We start from the raw sequence: 19,036 nt of genomic DNA, 5'->3' as shown, positions 1-19,036 counted from the left end.
AGTGACTAAAAATCACAGAAAAAGCTTTTTGAATAACCTCAAGAAAAAATATAATAACACCACTTGTCACACGGATGGCGCCAAATTGTTTTGGTTAAAAATTGAGAAACTAGTTTCGTAACCAAATTAGTGAGTGTGACGTGATGTTTAGAATACAGTGTTAAACGGTGAAATGCTTAAGATCTTGAATTATGTTGAACATCTTGGTTAAAACCAATATCCTGAAAAGAAAACAACAGTAGTCAGAGAGTTATTTAATGATGTTGTTTTGTTTCGAATCAAAGATAAGTATATTTGTAAGAATTGGGACAAAAATAGTGTTAAAGTTGTGAACTTGTTAAATAAAGCAATAATTCTTAAGATATTCAAAAACGTGCCAAGATACTACATAATATCTTGGTATTTTAGCAAGATTTCGATTGTAAAACCAAATAAATGATTAATTAAACATGTAAAAAAATGTTATAATTAACCAAATATCAGTAAGAAAATAAAAATAAATGCAAGTACAGAAAGATATACGAGGAAATCCCTTAATCCTTTTGGATCTCCGGCATAAAACCTCGGGAAGTGATAATATCACTGACCTTTGAACTTAAATTAATAAAAAATGAATTACATGTGCTAGTTGTAAGTGTTGTAAGTGTAATCGAGCTCAAGCATAATCAAAAAGAAGGTGAGAGTAGAAGCAAGAGCGTAATGGTGAGTAGTGGATCAAATAGGCTTTATATATACGTGTACATAAAAAACTTACCTAAATTCTAGGAATCTTCCTTGATCCATGCTTGACATGGTTTTTTTAAAATGAATTCAACGTTATTACACTATGACCACGTGTCTTTTGACATGACCTATTCCTTTCTAGTTAAATCCTTGATTCATGCATAAGAGATAACAAAAAACACTAGGCAGTCCCAAGATATTGACTAAATCCAAGATTTTGGGCTAACCAGGATGTTAGCATGTAACTACTAGCACGGGAGGTCCTGATTCCTAAATCCAAGATTAAGAGCCACCATTGTCCTAAACCCTAACCTCGAAACCCTAAGGCAATTTTGAGTGTTGTGAGCCATTTTGAGTTTTTTGTGGTGTGTTTAAAGCCATTGGAAGGAAGGGAAGCTTGGTAAGAGTTGGTGATACAAAAAGGAGCTGTTAGATCTCGAATCTTTGCTTCATTTTCGACACGTTTCTGGTAAAAAGTCTCAATCTTGCTTTGTGAATTCATAGATCTCCTTCTTAGAGTTCTTTTGCATGTTTTGCTCCAAATGGAGTGGTTGTTGGGAGTTGGACGTCCCATTTGGGCAAACCCTTTCAGATCTATGGTTCTATGGAGCTCTTGTGGCATAAAGGTGCCAACTTTATGGTCTTAAGGGCTCTATGCATCCATTAAGCCCTTATTATGGTCTCTTTTAAGCTTTTAAGTTCCCTATAGCCTTGCATGTGAGTAAAGTTGAAGACTTTACGTGACCTTTTAGTCTTTAAGGTCCATATTTGTGTTCATGGGTTCTATCTTGAAGATATGGTGGTTTTGGGATTAAGACATAAGCCTTTTTGGTTTAGGGTTTGAACTTAATGCCTTTAGGGTGGTTCTTAATGGGTAAAGTTGGAAACTTTACCCTTCTAGACGTATTTTCAGTCTAGATCTAGAAGATAGGGCTTCGGTTTGAAGAATAGTGGCTGAATGCATTAAGTGGGTTGGCTGATCGAAGAACTCGACGAGTTGGATTGGGTTTGTCCCGATTTTGTTGAAAAAAGGAGGAAATCGACAAATTAAAGGGAAACTCGGCGAGTTGGATCGAAATATCGCGATTCTGTGCTTAATGGAAACTCGGCGAGTTATGGGATAACTCAACGAGTTGAGTCAACTCGAAGCGTTGACTTTGACTTTTGACTTATGCTTTTGACCAAGTTTGTCCCAAGGAGTGTTTGAGGTAACCTGAATTGTATTCGAGGGAAATATGGGCTTAGGATAAGACCCATATGGGATCGAGCCCAATTTGGAAAATTAGGCCATTAGTGGGCTTTTATGGATTTTATAGTTGTGGGCCTTGTTGGTTTTGGGCTTGGGCCTTGGTTGTGAGTCTTGATGTGTCACACCCCCAAACCAAGGATGGCGGAAACATTCAGGGGTGGAGGACTTCATGTATAGTATCACAACAACAAGTATAATAGTGTGCATAGTAAATACAACCATGATAAATATAATTGAAAAAGTTACACCACAGTATGAGTTTACATGTTTCAAAATCAATTACATTATGATGACAAAAATGTATAATTTGACGTCTTGCGTCCCATCCTCAAAATCAGTTGATTTCCTGTTTCACTGGTTTCCTGAGAATACAAGTAGTTTTGAAAGAGTGTCAACAATTAAGTTGGTGAGTTCATAAGCTTTTGGGTGAAATGTTGGAAAAACCTTTATTGGTAAAATGTAATGTATACACAAGAAAATCCCAATATTTTCCTTATAAAATATTATGTAGTCTTAAATCCCAAGACCGAATGCATGAGCGTGTGTTCGTAATTTAAACGAAGAAATGCAGTTTTAAATAGATAAAACCCTTTTTGTTTTCCTTTTTAAAGTAGAATTTCCCGTAAACTTTAAGTGATGTTAACTCCCTATGTGAGTCGCTATAACCATACTACAACCGGATGACCTGTTACAACGTTTTTCAGACGTTAAAATTTGTTATGACTTTTGTCACCCGTAGACCTGCAGGTCCCGCTGTAGCTAGCAGCAAGGTGTGGGGTGTCAATCCCAATATAGATCTATACAAAATTATCACGCTCTCCCTACAAGAGATTCTGGTTATAACTTACAGGGGTTTTTAACCCGTACTCTAAGAGTACATTTGAAGAATTGTCTCACAACTTACGTTAACGAGTTTACGTGTAGTGTTTGAGTAAGAATCTTTTCTGTGGTGGGAGTGAAATCCCCCTTTTGTGTACCAAATTAGTGATGTGAAGTTCCTAAACCATAACTATTATAGTTTATCATGTAGTAGTTGAAAATCCGATAGTATTGTGGTGAGACCCTTCATGTGTGTGTAATAGTTTAACCAATGCATAACTATACTTATTATATTTCATCTTGCATTATTTGTAATTACAAAGGACCCTTATACTTGATAGAGTATTTTCTGTTATATAAACATATCACAACAGATAAACACATGCAATATACAAAGTCATCAAAGGTTACACTTTGCTCAACATGTTACAAAGTGTTATGAACATTGTAAGCTGTTAACTTGTTTTTAATTTTTCTACACTGTTTTAGAAAAGTCATAGAAAAATCATACGAAGTCAAAAATCGATTCCGTAAACTCAGAGAGTTTAGAAAATGTGTCTAGTTTATTCATAATTTTTATTATAATTTTTAGAAGTCTCTAACTTGTGTGAAAATGTTCATATTCACAGACTGGTCCGAATTTGTTTCTGAAATGATAGGCAGTTTTGTAAAAATCACCATAAATCGTAGAAAAATCGTATGGAGATGTGCAAGTAGTCATTTTAAAGGTAAGAACCTGAAATATTTGAATATTAAACAGTTTTGAAAGATATTAAGTTTAAGATGGTCAAAACAGTCCGTGAATGGAAACAAACTTTCCTGTTGAAAGCTGAAGTTTGAGTTTAGTTATGTATTTGGTATTATAACTTGTATTCTCCCCCTAAAACTTGAAGAAAACATGAAAATGTGGGGGTATGAACTCACCTTGAGTAGGGGTGTTCAAAAATATCCGTATCCGAAAATCCGAAACTCCGAAGTGAAAATTATCCGAAATTTCGGATATCCAAAAATTCAGATATCCGAAATCCGGATATCCGATTTTTCGGATTCGGATACGGATAGCTATTTTCTAAATTTTCGGATAATTCGGATATCCGATATCTGAAATATATATATTTTTTAACAATTTTTTTAAATAATTTTTATTTCAAATTAGAATAAATCATAGAGAGTTGAAGTATATAGCTTACTGTGATAACATAAATTACATTGTTTCATTGATATTTTTTTAATTCACGTAGTATCATATTGGTATCATATTGTGTGATAAAATATCTATATTGTTTTACTTACTCTAATTATATTAGCCAATATATATATATATATATATATATATATATATATATATATATATATATAGAAATGTTGTTAGTTAATTCAACAATATGTTTTGGTATATGCTATATTTGTCCATACTATAGAAATAATAAGCTAAAAAAGACAATAAGTCTTGCGATGATTTTTGCTTTCATTGCAACTAATTATAAAAAATATTACATTTTCGTTTTTTGTGTGCAGCAACTCCTGTAGGTGAATTGCGAGATTGAGTTTTCTAAAATGTAAACTACGTTTGCGACTAATTATAAAAAATATTATATTTTCGTTTTTTGTGTGCAGCAACTCCCGTAGGTGAATTGCGAGATTGAGTTTTCTAAAATGTAAACTACGTTTGCGATATTCAATTATAAATTTTATTTAACTGGCCCAATCATAGATGCACTATTGTTTGAAAATTGGAACATGAAAATATAGACTTATGTTGTTTTTTCTTACTGAACAGTGAATCAATAACAAATAACTTGATACCATTTGACTTGAATAAATTAAATTGCATATTCTTTTTTTTTTTTTTTTCTGTTTGCGACGTTGTGCAACTTATCACTATATTCTAACATCTAGTAATGTTATTTTGAGTTTGTTATAAATAGTAAATGAATAAATTTCGGATATTTAAATGGATATCCGAATCCGTATCCGAAATTCCGGATACGGATTCGGATATCGGAAATCCACTATCCGAAATTTCGGATATCCGAAATTCGGATATCCGAATTTTCGGATATCCGGTTTTGAACACCCCTAACCTTGAGTTATTCCCTGAGATGAAGGTGGAAGAAGAAAGGTTTCCAAGTCAAGAACACTTGGGAGATACTTGAAGATTCGAAGATCATAAGCACAAATATGACGATATTTGTATAAGAGATTCATGATTTGAGTGAAGGAGTGTAGAATATTCAAATGTAGGATGAATTTACTTACCAAGACTGAAGTGAAAAGCTCAAGAACAGCCTTGAAATCTCGAGTTCTAGAGAGGGAAAGTGAGAGAGAGAGAGGTGTTTGCTTTTTGGTGAGAGAGAGTGAGTAAAGTGGAAGGTGATATGAGAGTTTCCAACTTTTGATGAAGCTATGCAGCTGGAGGAGGGGTGTCAAAGGAAAAATAGTTAACTAGGTAGGGAGGAATAGTGATTGAGGGTTGTCCTATGAGGCTATGGGTGTTAACTTGTGTCATACTCTAGATAAAGTCAACACTCTAACACCATATCTTACCCAAAAGATTTTGTACTTAGTTTAGGATCCCCCTCCTCAAAATGTGATTAACATATGATAATATAGGGTCTCTTAAGTCAAAACACGAGTTTGGGTGAAAATCCCGCGCTAAAATCATGAAAAACGAGCTTAAAACGAAGTCGGGGTCGAAAACCGGAAAAAGGGGCGAAATCTGCGAAATTCCGAGTTTAGGGCCGAAGGTTCGGTCCTTAGGAGCTTAGAACCGAGAGGATGGTTCGGTTGATGCATGAGAACCGAGAGAAGGGTTCGGTCCGAGCCTCACAAGCGAAGCCATCAGAAGGAACCGAAAGCGAAGTAGGCTAGAAGCGAAGGGTAGTTCGGTCCGATGGGACCTTCGGGTTCGGTTCTTGTAGGAGGTTTCGGTCCATGGCAGTTTCGGTCCTTATGAGTTCGGTTCTTAAGCTAGTCTCGGTTCTAATGAGGTTCGGCTCCTTAAGAGGGTTCGACTCTATAAAGCTGTTTTTCCCATAAACTTCCGTTTTCGAGTTGTTTTCGACTAAATTAAGGGGCAGGATGCGCCGAGTGATTATAAGAAGTTAAGAGAGGTTTTAAGAGAGATTTCACATACTTGGAGAGATTTCATATTCTTGGAGAGATTTCACATACTTGGAGAGATTTGGGAGAGATTTCACATACTTGGAGAGATTTCACATACTTAGAGAGATTTAGGAGAGATTTCATATTCTTGGAGAGATTTCACATACTTGGAGAGATTTGGGAGAGATTTCACATACATGGAGAGATTTGGGAGAGATTTCACATACTTGGAGAGATTTCACATACTTAGAGAGATTTGGGAGAGATTTCATATTCTTGGAGAGATTTCACATACTTGGAGAGATTTGGGAGATATTTCACATACTTGGAGAGATTTCACATACTTAGAGAGATTTGGGAGAGATTTCACATACATGAAGAGATTTGGGAGAGATTTGAGGTAGAGAGAGATAGAGCGAGAGAGATTTGAGAGAGACTTCGTTTGAGACCTTTTTGGATGTTTAGCTTCGCTACGCAAGGTTTGTAAACCTCGTTAAGCCTCGTTATGAATGTTATACGCCCCCGAGGGGTACGGGATAGTGTTTTACCAAGTAGTTTCATCCCTTATCCTGATTAGGGTTTGAGAATTCTAAACCTATGAATTTTTCAAGTGATAACTTCTTATTAAAATAACGAGTTGTACAGTAGTAACATAATGTAAACCCTAATATACAAGGTCAATTGAGTTGACCGGTTTAACTTGTTGACTTTATTTGACTTTGACCTGAACAGAATTTGACGGTTGTCATATCATCCCCCCGTTAGAAGGAATTTCGTCCCGAAATTAGCATTTTGACTGGGACTTCAAGAGTTGGGGAAAAGATGCGGGTATTTTTGTTTCATTTGATCATCGCGTTCCTAGGTGAATTCGGGTCCTCGTTTTGCGTTCCAACAGACCTTCACAATAGGAATACGACTTTGTTTCGTCCTCTTGATCTCTCGATCCATGATTTCTACCGGTTCTTCTATGAAGTGGAGACTATCGTTGACCTCGATTTCCTCGAGTGGGATCATAAGAGTCTCATCAGACAGACACTTCTTTAAATTTGACACGTGGAAGGTCGGGTGTACGTTGTCAAGTTCTTGGGGTAGCCGAAGTTTGTATGCTACCGGGCCAATCCTGGCAAGGATTTCGAACGACCCGATATACCTTGGGTTTAGTTTACCACGTTTACCAAAACGTATCGTTCCTTTCCATGGTGAGACCTTCAGTAGCACCCGATCCCTAACCTGGAATTCCAAGGGTTTGTGTTGCTTATCGGCGTAGCTCTTTTTTCTATCTCGAGATGCTTTCAGTCTTTCTCGAATTTGAACAATCTTTTTCGTAGTTTCCCTTATGATTTCAGGGCCAGTGAGGCTGTTGTTAGGGACTTGCCCTTTTGCTAACTGTGTATCTCCCACTTCAGCCCAGCACAGTGGTGATCTGCACTTGCGGCCATAAAGAGCTTCAAATGACGCGACCTTGATGCTAGTATGATAACTGTTGTTGTATGAGAATTCAATAAGTGGTAAATGGGTATCCCAAGCTTTATCGAAGTCTATCACACACGCTCTTAGCATATCTTCCAGGGTTTGAATGGTTCTCTCGCTCTGCCCGTCAATTTGAGGATGGTAGGTCGTACTCATGTCTAGCCTGGTCCCTAGAGCTTTCTGTAAGGACTGCCAGAACCGTGAAGTGAATCTACTATCTCTGTCAGAGATAATGGATATCGGCACACCATGTAGTCGTACAACCTCTTTGATGTACGTCCTAGTCAACTTCTCCATCTTGTCGGTCTCCTTTATTGGCAGGAAGTGCGCAGATTTAGTCAATCTATCGACGATTACCCAAATGGTATCAAGACCACCCGTTGTCTTAGGCAGTTTGGTTAGGAAATCCATGGTTATTCGTTCCCACTTCCAGTCGGGTATCGTAGGTTGCTGTAGCAAACCCGAAGGCTTTTGGTACTCTACCTTAACCTTGGTACAAGTCAGACACTTGCTCACGTATGTAGCGATTTCGGCTTTCATGTTCGGCCACCAGTAGAGTTTCTTCAGGTCCAGGTACATCTTGTCTGAACCAGGATGTACGGAGTATCGTGTTTTGTGTGCTTCATTCAGGACGACGTCCCTGAACCCGCCGAATTTTGGTGTCCAAATTCGGTTCATGAGATAACGAGCTCCGTCGTCCTTGACTTCTAGATTCTTATCCATTCCTCTTAAAGCCTCACCTGCCACCTTCTCAGGCTTCAAAGCTTCCAGTTGAGCCTCTTTGATTTGTATGGACAGGTACGAATGGATTGTCATGGTTAATGACTTTACTCGGCGACCCGAGTATTCTTTTCGACTTAAGGCGTCAGCTACCACGTTGGCCTTGTCTGGGTGATAACGAATCTCATACTCGTAATCATTTAGTAATTCTACCCATCGTCTCTGCCTCATGTTGAGCTCTTTTTGATTGAGGATGTGCTGAAGGCTTTTGTGGTCGGTAAAGATAGTACACTTTGTTCCGTAAAGGTAGTGCCTCCAGATCTTTAGGGCGAATACTATTGCTCCCGATTCGAGGTCATGTGTGGCATAGTTGACCTCGTGCGTTTTTAATTGCCTCAATGCGTAGGCAATGACCTTTCCTCGTTGCAGTAACACACACCCAGACCCTGGTTTGATGCGTCGCAGTAGACCACAAAGTCTTCAGTTCCCTCGAGTAGGGACAAAATCTGGGCGCTGCACAGGGCATGCTTTAATGTTTGGAAAACGGTTTCTTGTTTCTCTCCCCAGCTGAAAGTCACACTCTTTTGGGTCAGGGTGGTAAGTGGTTTGGCAATCTTGGAGAAGTTCTGGATGAATCTTCGGTAGTAGCCAGCGAAGCCTAAGAATTGGCGGATTTCCGTAGGCGTCCTTGGTGCTGACCAGTTCTCGATCGCCTTGATTTTGGAGGGATCCACGTTTATCCCTTTCTCGCTAACCACATGACCGAGGAAGTCTACTTCTCGGATCCAAAATTCACACTTCGAAAATTTTGCATATAATTTTTCCGCCCTTAGAGTCTCCAATACCTGTCATAGATGTTGGCTATGCTCTTCCTTACTCTTTGAATAAACTAGAATGTCATCTATGAAGACAATCACAAACTTGTCTAGGTAAGGCCGGCACACCCAGTTCATTAGATCCATGAACACTGCGGGTGCGTTTGTTAACCCAAAGGGCATTACTACAAACTCGTAGTGACCGTACCGAGTTCTGAACGCCGTTTTGGGGACATCCTCCTCCTGAACTCGTAGCTGATGGTATCCCAACCTCAGGTCGATCTTTGAGAAGTAAGAGGCTCCTTGGAGTTGGTCAAATAGGTCGTCGATTCGGGGTAAAGGGTATCGGTTTTTGATGGTAAGCTTATTTAGCTCGCGGTAGTCGATGCACATACGAAATGATCCATCCTTCTTTTTCACAAATAGAACTGGTGCTCCCCAAGGTGAGAAGCTGGGTCTAATGATCCCTTTGCTCAGCAGTTCGTTTAGCTGACTGGATAGCTCTTGCATCTCGGCCAGCGCTAGACGGTAGGGCGCTCTGGCTACGGGGGTAGCTCCGGGGATTAGGTCGATTCGGAATTCGACTTGTCGTGCGGGTGGAACTCCGGGAAGGTCTTCCGGGAATACGTCAGAGAAATTACAGACCTCCGGAATATCCTTGACGTTTTCACCTCTTGTTTCTTATCCACTACGTGGGCTAAGAAGGCGTGGTATTCCTTGCGGAGATACTTTTGAGCTTTGGCGCAAGAGATGATTTGTAGGTTTGTACTGGGTTTTTCGCCGTAGACGACAAGAGTTTCGCCACTCGGTAGATTAAGGCGTACGACCCTTTCGTAACACAGAATGTCAGCACGATTTGAACCTAACCAATCCATGCCAATGATGATGTCGAAGCTTTTTATTGATACCGACAATAGATCGATTTTGAATGAGTGATTGTCTAGAGTGAGGGTACACCCTGAGTATATGTCGTCAGTGCTTTCTGTTTTTCCATTAGCCATTTGTACGACGTATGTATCTTTTAGTGATTGGGGATTTTGTTTTAATAATTGTTTGAATTTGTGGCTAACGAAAATCCTCTCAGCTCCACTATCGAATAATATGCATGCATATGAGTTATTGAGGAGAAACGTAACGGTAACCACCGTGGGATCTTCCCTCGCTTCCCCCTGCCCTAAGGCCAAGATCCTTCCGACACCGCCGGTGTTTGCGTTTTTAGCTTTTGGGCAGTCCCTCTTGTAGTGCCTAGTCTCCCCGCAACCGTAACAGGCTCGGCTTGCTCCGGCGTTGGCGGCCGGGTTGGCTTGTTAGGCAGACACCCTGCAAAAATGGGCGGTATGCCCCTTTTTGTTACAGCTTTTGCAGTGTATTTCTCGACAAGGACCGTTGTGGTGAAAGTTGCACTTGGGGAGGGTTCCCGCATATTGTCTCAGTGGTGCTGGAGTGGAAGGAGTAGTGGCATCATGGATGGCAACAGTTTGCTGCTTCTTTGCGGGGCCCTGTGCTGGTTGCTTCTTTTTATTATCCCATAATTTCCTCTTGTTGTTCCCTCGTCGTGCTTGATCGGAGGTGGTTGTCACAGTGATATGGATGGCCCGATGATCAATGAGTTGTTGTGCCAACTCCTTGGAAATCTCGAAATTAGTTGGTCGTGAGGCCAACACACTATCTTGGATCTGGAAAGATAATCCCCAGAGATATCGCTCCACCTTCTTGCTTTCCGGAATGACCATCGTCGGGCAGAGGAGTGCTAGATCATTGAATCGGGCGGTGTAAGCTGTGAGGTCAGAGCCCGTCATCTTGAGACTCCAAAGTTCCTGTTCTAATTTCTGCACTTCACCCCTTGGGTAATACTCCTTCAGCATCATGGTTTTCAAATCTTCCCAGCTTATCGAATTAGCCACGACGAGAGTTAGGGATTTTACGTGGCCATTCCACCAAGTAAGGGCCCTGCCGGTGAAAAAGCGAGCTACGAATTTGACTTTGTTTGCTTTGGGGCACGTACAGATCTCGAAGACAGATTCGGTCTTCTCGAACCACTACATCAAATCGATGACTCCCCGGCTACCATTGAACGAATTGGGTTTGCCATTCGTGAAGTCCTTGAAGGAACACTCTCTCGAACGCCCTTGGCTATCTCCTTGAGTGGAGTTATTAGTACCGCTCCCTGTCCTCCTAGCACCGTCAGTGCTGATTTGGGACATAGCAGATGCCACCACAGCTGTGACCGCGGCTTGGAACATTACAGGGTCATACTGGGGAGGTGGTGGTGGTGGATTTGTTTGCGTTCCGCCAGTGCGCCTAGAGGATCTACGAGCCGGCATCTTTCTGTTATAGAATTTTAAAGACGAAATGAGTATAAGTCTTTTAGCAATGGTTATCAGTCGGGAGTTGCAAAACTAGGTTATTATCTTTCAAGTATAGTGTTTCGCGTCCTTCCAATGTTTATAAACAATTCATAGCAGGAGTTTATGTAATTAAACTTATGAATTTAGTAGTAATGACTCAAATGAAATCTTGAAATCTTTGTTCCATACCTGATCCACTCATAAGACCACTCGATGTATACCAGTTGTGTGTAACTAAGGTTCAATAGATCGTCGAACTTAATGAGTCTGTCCTAAGTCCACAACCAAACAAGGAACAGGACCCAAGGCGGATTCACCATTTCTAAGTCGATCATCTCTTAATTACACATAATCTCGAGGTATATATCAAATAATCTCAGAGTTACCACAATCAAATCATTTGTAATGCTATGTTATGCAATCTGAGGTGAACTCCCAATAAAATAACATGCATGCCAATTTTCATTGATATAATTTAGTACATGATTTTAGGAAAATTTGACCTTATAGAAGGTCTACATTATATCAATGTAACAGAGAATTTTGACAGCACATAGACCCTTTGACTAGTGTAATCACTTAGACGCAGGGTCAAACCTACTTACAGGAAAGAGTAGTCCCAACACATACTCGTAAACCTAGTTTATAACAAAATGTGAGTAGTGCAAGCACTACTCGAGGCGGGTGGTATCAGCTGGTCCATTGTGGCCTTGAGACGAGGTCGAGGCTCCTTGAAGCTCCGCAATCTGGCATTCGGCCACGATCAATCTCTCCTCGAGAGCCGCGTGCCTTATCTGGTACTCCCTTACCTCCGCCCGAGCGGTGGTAAGGTCCTCGATAAGTTGGTCCATGGGATAGAAGTCTCTTTCCAGGTCCCGGGTACGAGCATCGGATGCCTCCACCACAGCGTTGAGGTCCCGAACTTGATTCGCCATATCTCGATTCTGGTCCCCAAGATTCGTGATCTGCTGGATCACGACTGGGAGGGCTCTGTCAGCTAGTCCCCCATGACTGAGATCGTAGTAACCCCGTTGATCGCCAAATGGTGATCGTTGTCGTTGTTGACGGCTCGACCTCTCGATCACCGTTGCCCAACGGGGCTCGGGCCCGTTGTAGCCAAATCGGTTCGCAGGCACCCTGACGATGTAAGGAGGGTTGATGACTTCCTCCTCCGGCTCCTCTTCTTCCTCTTCGTCTCCAATTCCTCTTCTTCTTCATCCTGTTCGGGGTCTTCTTCGGGTTCCTCCTCGAATACTTCCTCGGGATCCTCTTCTGGTTCTGCTTCCAACCAACCACCGTTCCCCTGGTTCGGAAAGTAGGGGTCTCCGGGTAAATAAAATCCTGCCATGTCGTCTGTACGAGAAAGGGGTGTAAGAGGCACATAATGGATCTAGAAATATGGTGCTTACTTAATCATAAAATGCTCCTATAGTATTTTAACGGTTGTGTTTGATTCTTAACGTGTTTCTTGCATGGGTGTTGGTAAGTTGATAGACTTGTTGTCCACCATGACTATCCCCTGGCATATACTAGTCACTTCTCGGACGAATATAGTTGACCAGGCTATATTCCTCCCAGACTTGATTGCATATTCCAAGGCATTTTCACATTGCACAACTCCTCTATTTTTAACTTTTTCATTTTCCTTAGACGTGACACTATATCGGTATGCATGTAGTACTTATACTTTTTCATAAAAATAACGTTTTTTTATTATTTTTAGAAGTATACTTGTAGGGAAAACCTTTAAATCAGAGAATCTCAGTCCCTTTGTGTTTATAGTTTGTATATCTTATGTGGTTTGATATACTATGTTCACTATAAACAATGCTCTGATACCAATCTGTCACACCCCCAAACCAAGGATGGCAGAAACATTCAGGGGTGGAGGACTTCATGTATAGTATCACAACAACGAGTATAATAGTGCGCATAGTAAATACAACCATCATAAATATAATTGAAAAAGTTACACCATAGTATGAGTTTACATGTTTCAAAATCAATTACATTATGATGACAAAAATGTATAATTTGACGTCTTGCGTCCCATCCTCAAAATCAGTTGATTTCATGTTTCACTGGTTTCCTGAGAATACAAGTAGTTTTGAAAGAGTGTCAACAATTAAGTTGGTGAGTTCATAAGCTTTTGGGTGAAATGTTGGAAAAACCTTTATTGGTAAAATGTAATGTATACACAAGAAAAATCCAATATTTTCCTTATAAAATATCATGTAGTCTTAAATCCCAAGACCGAATGCATGAGCGTGTGTTCGTAATTTAAACGAAGAAATGCAGTTTTAAATAGATAAAACCCCTTTTTGTTTTCCTTTTTAAAGTAGAATTTCCCGTAAACTTTAAGTGATGTTAACTCCCTATGTGAGTCGCTATAACCATACTACAACCGGATGACCTGTTACAACGTTTTTCAGACGTTAAAATTTGTTATGACTTTTGTCACCCGTAGACCTGCAGGTCCCACTGTAGCTAGCAGCAAGGTGTGGGGTGTCAATCCCAATATAGATCTATACAAAATTATCACGCTCTCCGTACAAGAGATTCTGGTTATAACTTACAGGGATTTTTAACCCGTACTCTAAGAGTACATTTGAAGAATTGTCTCACAACTTACGTTAACGAGTTTACGTGTAGTGTTTGAGTAAGAATCTTTTTTGTGGTGGGAGTGAAATCCCCCTTTTGTGTACCAAATTAGTGATGTGAAGTTCCTAAACCATAACTATTATAGTTTATCATGTAGTAGTTGAAAATCCGATAGTATTGTGGTGAGACCCTTCATGTGTGTGTAATAGTTTAACCAATGCATAACTATACTTATTATATTTCATCTTGCATTATTTGTAATTACAAAAGACCCTTATACTTGATAGAGTATTTTATGTTATATAAACATATCACAACAGATAAACACATGCAAAATACAAAGTCATCAAAGGTTACACTTTGCTCAACATGTTACAAAGTGTTATGAACATTGTAAGCTGTTAACTTGTTTTTAATTTTTCTACACTGTTTTAGACAAGTCATAGAAAAATCATACGAAGTCAAAAACCGATTCCGTAAACTCAGAGAGTTTAGAAAATGTGTCTAGTTTATTCATAATTTTTAGAACAAATTACTGAAATAGTCCCTGTGGTTTGGCTAAAGTTGCGCGTTTGGTCCCTATCTTTTGTTTTGCACTCGGACCATCCTCACGTTTTCTTTTTATTACCTGCCTGGTCCCTGGGTCCGTTAGTGTAACATCCCGAAATTTCAGAAGTTCAATGAAGGGCCAAAAGTGTAAATAAAAGAAGGGACTCGATGAGTAGGTCTGCTTACTCGCCGAGTTGGAGCGGGATTCTGTCGCGGTTTAAGTGGCCAACTCGCCGAGTCGACGGCTTGGACTCGACGAGTTGGTGCTGTAGAGAGAAAACCCTAATCCCGGGGGTTGTGCCCTATATAAAGAACATTATAACCCACCCTTAGCCTCTTTACTACCCTTTTGAGATCCAGAAACCCTAAAATCGAGTGACCCTCCATTAATAGAGAGAATAGAGCTTTGGAAGAGGAAATCTTGGAAAGGGGCTTGAAGATCAAGAGACGTGCTGCAAAGGAGTGGTGTAGATCCGGGATCTACTTCAGTAGGAGCTTATATTGGAGGTAATAATCTGTTGCTTGGGCTCTTTTGCATCTAGATCTTTTATCATTTGAGATTTGGGGCATTTTTGGTATGATTGAGAGCTATTTCGAGTTAGAGGCTAAGATCTGAGGTTGCTACCTCAGATCTAGGCTTGTGATGGTCCAAAATGTCATAAAGCTCATGTCTAAGAGTTGTTGGTGAAGCCCCTAGTCCTTAACCCTAGCCCTAGAGTGTTTTGGGCCTATATCTCCTTAGTTTCACGTAAAAGTTTGCCACTTTATGTGAGGGTTAGACTGTAGAAGAGTGGATCTATGGATTGGAGCCCCTGCATGGTTCGAAAAGCCACTGTATGGATTGAGAATTGGAGAGACTCGGCGAGTCACATGGGTGTACTCAACGAGTTGTATGAACATGTGCATGGACTCGGCGAGTTGGAAGAACAACTCGGCGAGTCTGTTGAAGATTGCCTTGGACTCGGCGAGTCTGGTCGCAGAACCCCAATCTCTTCTGGTTAAACCTCGAAGCAGTGAGTCGGGAGGTAACTCGGTGAGTTGAGCAGGATGGGACTCGGAGATCGTTGGACTCGACGAGTCTTGGGGTGACTCGGCGAGTTGAGTCGTGTTCTAAGAGTTTTCAGAGTATAAGGACTCGACGACTCAACGGGTTGACTCGACGAGTAGAGTCAGTCATGAAGTTTGACTTCGGCCTGGACTTTGACTTTGACCTTCATGGGTGTTATGGTAATTGGTTATTTATGTCAATGGTCCATTGATGGCAATAGGTGTTGGGGTTTGGAGCAGTGCTTCAGGAGAGTGTTTTCGTGGTTCGGTTCTTCGTTTCAGGTGAGCTATCCTCACTATATCAACAGGGTCTAAGGCACCAAGGCCGGCCCTTTATCGGATGGAAATCCGGGTATTTATTTCATATGTATTGATTTGCTATGTCTGTATCCTGGTAATTAGGATGGTATTATGTTAGTGACCTCGTTAAGGTCGGTATCCTGGTATATAGGGTAATGCTATGCTAGTGACCGGTTAGGTCGGTATCCTGGTTAGGATGCTGTTATGCTGTTTGATCTGATAGATCGGTTTGTCTGGGAATTATTATGTGATTGACTGTTTTATGTGCACATGGTTGTTTGACTAAGGTTGGGTTGAGGCGGGTCCTGCTTTGTGCTGTAGGCCAACATACCCAGGGCGGACCGGATAGACCGTAGGCACAGCGAGCGGTCCAGATAGGCTGAAGGCCCAGGAGGGCGGTCCAGACGTGCCGAGGCTCGAGGAGTGGACCAGACGGACTGAAGGCCCGGTGCGGGCGGACCAGTCATATTGTAGACTCAGAGAGTGGACCAGGTGGACTGAAGGCCCGGTGCGGGCGGACCAGTCACGCTGTAGACTCGATATGCATGGCTGTTCTGTATTATGATATGATTTGATATGTGTATGGTTATGTGGTTGGTATTTTGGGGGTAACTCACTAAGCTTTCGGGCTTACAGTTTCAGTGTATTGTTTCAGGTACTTCAGGAGATCGTGGCAAGGCGAAGGCGTGATCGTACCGCTCCTCATTTTTATGCTAATGTTTCTGGGATACTCTAATAATAAACTAATGGAAAACCTTTTTGTAACAAATAATGGATTTGGGTTGTTTTTGAAAAGTTTAAATTGGTTGGAAAATTTTGGTTGTTACAAGTTGGTATCAGAGCCTTGGTTTGAGTGAATTGGAGGAACATTCGTGTGAATCCAGTCTCAAATCAAGGAGGGATTTTCAAAATGGTTTTCAAAAGGTTTTCGAAATAAGTAAAGGAGGATGCAGAGGGTACGATCAGCCAGAGCCAGTAAGTAACCCCAAAATACCATACAAGTTATTTGCTTATGTGATATGTTAGAACAGCATGCTAGTATTAGGCTAGGGATCTTCAGGAATTGCATGATAGAATTGCCTGATTATGTGATGCCTACTAGCCTAGGGTTTTCCGTATTTGAGATATTCAGCTTTTCCTCTAGGAGTGAGGATTGAGCGCTCGCCGTGTGTGTGTATATGATTAGAGTGTTGTAGTGATACTTGAGACAAATATGGGTAGGTGTGGAAGGTAGTATGGGCCCGTACTACTGAAAGCACAGGACCCATACGTATATCAAGGAAGTCACAACTCTCTAGGGTATCAGTTATGAGATAGTTCCTCGGGCGGGTATGTGATGTGTCTAAGGGTCATGTTGGTGTATTGCAGTATGGCGATTACGAGACGTTTCGGGGCAGGATCCGATTCGGGATCGGGATCAGGAGAGGGTGGTCAGGATGGACCAGTACCACCCGAGGTCATTGGTCAGATGAGTACGGATGAGTTGGATGCCAGGATTTGTGAGATCCTGCATGATGAGGTTGCTGCCATGTTCAGGGCTGAGTTGCCAGAGATGTTTGGGTCGATCAAGACCGCCATGGTTGAGTACTTTGATGAGCGTTATGCAGCTCTTGCGGAGATGGCTACCGCAGCAGCTACAGCGGCTGTAGCAGCGGCAGGGGGAGGAACCGGTCGAGGTTTCCAGTATCGGGACTTCGATAATACGAAGCCCCCTACCTTTGATGGAGTTCAGGATCCTATCATTGCTATGAGATGGTTGTCAGACGTGGAGGGTTGTTTCTTCACATGTTCATGCCCTGAGGATCAGAGGGTGAGGTGTGCTCTGAACCTTTTGAGACTCGGGGCGAAGGATTGGTGGAGGTTGACTATGGGATCTTATTCTGATGCGCAACGGGCTGCGGTTACTTGGGATCAGTTCCGGGAGATGTTCAGTACTCGTTATGTTCCGCAGGTTGAGAGAGAGAGGTTGGCTCAGGAGTTCCTGGAGCCGAAGCAGGATTCAGAGTCGGTGACGGAGATCACCAGGATGTTTACTGAGAGGGCGATGTTTTGCCCGGAGTTTGCTTCGGAGCAGGCTCAGATGTCCCGATATCTGAGTATGCTCAAGAGGGATATCCGACAGTTTGTGTCCGCACAGAGATGTGATACCTTGTTGGAGTTGCAGGAGGCCGCCAGGCGGCGCGAGTTGGAGATTGAGTTGCAGTTGCGAGAGCAGAGGCAGGCCCCGGTGCAGTCGCAGCCGGCGCCGAAACGGTCCAAAACCGTTGACTCTAGGGTTGGAGGTCAGAGCAGCCACACTTGTGAGAAGTGTGGGAAGGGTCATGCCGGAGTTTGCAGATCCGATGGTACGTGTCGCAAGTGCGGGAGAGAGGGGCATTATGCGAGGGATTGCCGTCAGTCGGCCCCGGTGCAGGATATGAGGATTTGTTATCATTGCCATCAGGTTGGACACTTGAGGGTTAACTGTCCACAACTTGTTGCAGGACCGGTGCAGGCTCCAGCACCGGCCAATTTGAGGATTGCGGGCGGGGGACAAGGTGGAGCGGAGCCTCCGAGGGCTCAGGGACGCGTTTTCCAACTTATAGCAGAGGAGGCCAGGGCGGAGCCAGATGCAGCTGCGGGTATGTTTCCATCTTGTTATCTTATTATTTGTGTGGTATTGCAAATATGTCTGCCTTTTTCCGCATGATTCGTAGTATGATTGAGGATCTTAGTAGTTAGTTGTTGTAGTGGTTAGCGTCCAGGAGGATTCATGGTCGGAAGATAAGATATATGATCTCGCTGCAAGGAATAAGCAACTGCGATGTGAGAGGTGTTCAGTTGAGATTCGAACTTCCTTAGAGTTCGGGATGTGCGATGACGGGATAGTTGTTCTGTGGAGGGTGCTCACTCCAGAGGGAATTAGTTCATGGAGAAGGGGTCGATACCAAGTGGGGTCGATCGAGTCATGCCGATTTTGCCATTGGTAATTAGTAGTTGGTGCACTAAGTGGGGAGAATTGGCAAATTCTCAGGTGAATCAGCAAGCATCCAAGGTGGGTTAGCTGTTTGGATTCAGCAGTGTCATTAATCGAGAGTGTGGTATGGTTAGAGCATGTGATAGTCATATGGGGCAGGGAACAGACCATGGTTTCTGGTATGGTAGTTGATCGACGGGAGGCCTGGGATTAGGCCGGGGTGAAAATTCATAGAACGGATTTAGAGTTCGGAACCCCTAGAGGGCTAGAACAGACTGCATGGGAGAGATTCCCGGGAAGAATGGTTCAGGGTGATGAACAACAGTTTTTGAGC

This window comes from Lactuca virosa, chromosome 1 (genome assembly GCF_052849685.1).
Source record: "Lactuca virosa cultivar CGN04683 chromosome 1, Lactuca_virosa_CGN04683_v6, whole genome shotgun sequence".
NCBI classification, from domain to species: domain Eukaryota; kingdom Viridiplantae; phylum Streptophyta; class Magnoliopsida; order Asterales; family Asteraceae; genus Lactuca; species Lactuca virosa.
Note: the sequence above shows the minus strand (reverse complement) of the source record.